At 40.1% G+C, this 4386-nt stretch overlaps 1 non-coding gene across 1 annotated transcript; it reads left to right on the top strand.

Annotated features, from left to right (window-relative positions):
* The first annotated feature begins 346 nt into the window (after nucleotides 1–346).
* Nucleotides 347–3457, top strand: LOC109194589 (uncharacterized). The gene is made up of 2 exons (XR_003217462.1): nucleotides 347–1448; nucleotides 2589–3457. It is a non-coding gene; the product is annotated as an uncharacterized LOC109194589 (transcript).
* Nucleotides 3458–4386: the final 929 nt, after the last annotated feature.

Here is a 4386-nt window from a genome sequence, read left to right as displayed (position 1 = left end):
TCTTTCGTAAGTCAAAATTTTCGTAAGTCGAAGCACCTTTTTCCATCGCATTTTGAGTGAGGCGATGCTGGCTGAAGACGAAGTTCTTGGTGGAGGAGGACCTCGCTCATATTTTCAATAATTTCTCTCTTTGTTTCCATTGAGAGCACTTTACGCTTCTTCTTTTCACTCGAATCACTTGCAGAAAGTTTTTTCGGCCCCATTATGAATGAACGATAGGCTATTTGCAAACGAAAAGCACACGAAATAGCGCACTGCAACAACAATACGTCTTTCACGTGGAACAGCGAAATGCAAGTACGAAAGCCGAGGGGTTATCACATGATTCGGAAGGCATTCTGGCTCAGCCAGCGGATTTCGTTACGCGGGCATTTTGCTGTACCACGGGCAGAAATATTGCCGTGAAGTGCCTTCGTAACTTGAATTTTTCGTTAAATGGGGTCTTCGTTAGCTGGGGTTCGACTGTATTTATATTTCTTGCAGCCTGTTAACACTGTACCTCCTGCAAAAATATCTGCTGGAGTTTATGCTGCACTAAAACCTCTATGACATAGTTGCACTCACTGCTAAAAGGAAAGCCAGAGGAGCAGACACATCCCAGCAAAACACTGATGCAGTTTTTACACATTAAATGGAAGTGATATAAGATACAGTCCTGATTAAAAGGTTTAAGACCACTTGAAAACTGGCAAAAATCATATTTTGCAGGGTTGGATCTTAACAAATGTTGTTACTAAGAAAATTTTTTATTCTCAAATGCAGACATTTCAAAGCTAAATGACATGATTTTGAAAATGAGAAGTGATATTAAGTATATTCATTGTTAATCACAGAATCATAATTCATATATGATTTTATTGATAGTTAATTATGTTTAACTGCTCAGCACTGATCAGAATATAACCAGGAATAAGTTTAACCTGTGTGATAGATCAGAAAATGTAATATAGACGGGCTTCACACAGAGTCTGTCCTTAGTGTGTGTGCGTGTGTGTGTGTGTGTGGCAGCTCCAATTATAGAGCCAGCATTCCTCACTAGTTTGTCTCCTCTCATTTCTAAAACATGTATCAAACAGACAAATATGCAACAATAAGAAAAAACCTTCTTCCCAGCACTATACACCCACTCTCCTGTTGGCATATTTCTGCTGTTTCCTGTTCACCAGTGGATCAATGGATTCATGTAAATGTTGAAATATGAATCATGGCCATGAGAATAATCTAAATGTACATCCACCACATGGTCAAATATTACTGAACTGGTGGTCCAAATCTCCACAGGATGCCTTTAAGCAGTCAGGATCTGTCTGTGGAATAGTTTCAAGGATCATTTGTTTTGGATCACCTGGAGAGTTTCCCTCCTTTCTCCTGCAGGGGTTTCCTCTCTATCAGCAGTGCTTCCATCTGTGCAGCCCGTCCAGTTTTCCCACCAGAGGAGACATTTCAGGGTTGGTTAATCATTTTTGATCTATTCACACTGCAACACAGCATCTACTATTTTGGGGCTCAGCTCATGGGGTTCCCAGGCAAACGCCAGCCCCAACGTCACAGACCAGGAGCGGTTCTGGGATAGCTCTTCCACGCTGTTATTTCACTTCAGCTGAATGCGATGAACAGATTGTAGGAAATTATGACTAGTAATTCACTTTAACATTAAATGTTGATACAACACAAACTCTCGTCAGAGAGATACATGTTTTAAAGGTGAGCAGCCAAATAATTATTAAAACATTATAAAAACAACACAAAAACAGCTTGTTAGAGTTAGCAGGTAGATTAGCATTTGAGATTTCCATTGAGAACAGCGAGGTTCAATTTCAGTCCTCTTTATTCTCATGATACATGTCGTCCAATTGCATCTCACCCTGCAGGATTTTTACAGAAATATTTAATAAAATCTTCTAATTTTCATCATGTTTTTCTGTAATGGTGTCTGGGTGGTTGACCCAGTGTTTTAAGTTTGGACATTTTGTCGGTGTTTAGTTTACCTGTGTCTGTTTCCTGTTTTATTATGATAGTCTTTTGTCCTGTGCTCGTTATGTTGAGTTTACTTCTTGTTTCATTAGTTAGATTTGTTCCAGCCGTGTTTTCACCCGTTTCTCATCGTCTCATTATTTGTTTGTCTCTGCTGATGGTCACGTCATCGTCAATGCCTCGTGCATGCACCCTGTAGATGTTATTAGTTTCATCATTATGAAGGAATTTCCTCAGTCTCAACTCTTCAGTCAGTTTCAGCACTGTTCTCTGAAGGTCCCACCACAGCTTCTCAGTCAGGCTGAGGTCTGGACTGACTGGAGCATTGCACCACTTTGATTCTTTTCTTTTTCAGCCATTCTTTTAGAGATTTGGCACTGTTCTTGGTATCACTGTCATGTGTATGACTGAGTTTGGCCTGAGCTTTAGCTGTGGGGCTGATGGCCTCACATCTGACTCTAGAATACATTTGTATACAGAGGAATTCATGGTTTACTGAGTCACTGCACGGAGCCCAGATCATCATCCTCCACCACCGTGCTGACAGCTGGTGTGATGTGTTTCGTTTCTCCTTTATGGACAAACATGCCCACTTTGGTTTTTTCTGTCCAAAGGAACCTGAGCCCTGCTGCAATGTTCATTTAAAGAGAAGAGGCTTCCTCCTGGTAACCCTTCCAAACAAGTCACACTTCTCAGTCTCTTTCTATTTGTACTCTCATGAACTTTAACATTTAACATGAGGCCTGTAGAGTCTGAGAATGAGAATTCTTGGGTTTTTGCAGCTTTTCTGAGCGTTTGGATGGTCTTAGGTTGAATTTGCTGGAACATCCACTCCTGAGATGATTGTAGCATTGTGTTAACACACAACTGAATGCTGCAGACCAGCAAACTGCAAAAACGTCTGCATTTGCAAAGGTTCTCACACCTGCTGTTGGATACACCCATCAAATACAACTGATTTTAATTCCTATGGAAACATTAAGGACAAACTCCGTTTCAGTGGTTCACATAATGAATTAAAAACAGTAACTGGTAGCAGAGGCGGGATTGTTGGAGTTTGACACATCAAAAGTGAATAAACAGATTTTTATACCTGCGTCTGTTCTGCTGTGTCAGACTACGACCCACAAAGTGGAGACCTACGTCTTTCATATGTTCCGGCACTACGGCTTCAGCTGGATGAGAAAGAGCGTCGACTACTTCCTGCTGCAGTCCAACTCAAAGTACATCACCTGGTGGTCGATGGCCCTCAGCCTCCTCATCGTCACCTCTGGGTACCTGCGGCTACTCTTCCTCAAAAGCCTCTTTGTCAGCAATACCGGCACAGAGGGCGAGAAGCCTCGGTGCTGATAGACTCAAACGAAAACCAAAAGAAAAAGAATTTAAAAAATAAAAATGTCTGGATTTGTGTGGAGGAACGGCAGACACGAACGAATTCAAAGCAGTGATGGTTCTTTCTCCTTGAATGAATAAATATTAGAAATAATCATGTTGAGAACCTGTGGTCCATCATCAAATGTGAGATTTACAAGGAGGGAAAACAGTACACCTCTCTGAACAGTGTCTGGGAGGCTGTGGTTGCTGCTGCACGCAATGTTGATGGTGAACAGATCAAAACACTGACAGAATCCATGGATGGCAGGCTTTTGAGTGTCCTTGCAAAGAAAGGTGGCTATATTGGTCGCTGATTTGTTTTTGATTTGTTTTTGAATGTCAGAAATGTATATTTGTGAATGTGGAGATGTTATATTGGTTTCACTGGTAAAATAAATAATTGAAATGGGTATATATTGTTTTTTGTTAAGTTGCCTAATAATTATGCACAGTAATAGTCACCTGCACACACAGATATCCCCCTAAAATAGCTAAAACTAAAAACTACTTCCAAAAACATTCAGCTTTGATATGAATGAGTTTTTTGGGTTCATTGAGAACATGGTTGTTGTTCAATAATAAAATTATTCCTCAAAAATACAACTTGCCTAATAATTCTGCACTCCCTGTAGATTCCGCCTGAGTTGTGTTGTTATGACTGTATAAATTACAGACTATAAAGAAGGCGTTGTCCAATTTGAAAACCAGAATAATCCATCTGCCTTCATCTGAAGACAATGATTCAATAATATTACCTTTAAAGTTGTTAAGGAGAATGGCTACGCCTGCCGAATGTTGAGAGGCGTGGCAAAAATAACACTGATCACCCCACTGTGCTTTCCAGAATTGTACATCATTATCACTCGAATGAGTTTCTTGTAGAAAAATCAAATCAGCATTTTTCCGTCTACAGAAAATGAAAATTGACTTTCTTTTGGTACTGTCACGAATACCTCGAACATTAAGGGATAGTATTTTTAAGGAACTGAAATGTAAGTCTGTCATAAGAAAAGAAGGGAATGAATAAAGTGAACTGGA

This window comes from Oreochromis niloticus, unplaced genomic scaffold, assembly GCF_001858045.2.
Source record: "Oreochromis niloticus isolate F11D_XX unplaced genomic scaffold, O_niloticus_UMD_NMBU tig00000989_pilon, whole genome shotgun sequence".
Classification (NCBI taxonomy): domain Eukaryota; kingdom Metazoa; phylum Chordata; class Actinopteri; order Cichliformes; family Cichlidae; genus Oreochromis; species Oreochromis niloticus.
The sequence above is the reverse complement of the archived record's forward strand: the minus strand, read 5'-3'. Positions and strand labels throughout refer to the sequence as shown.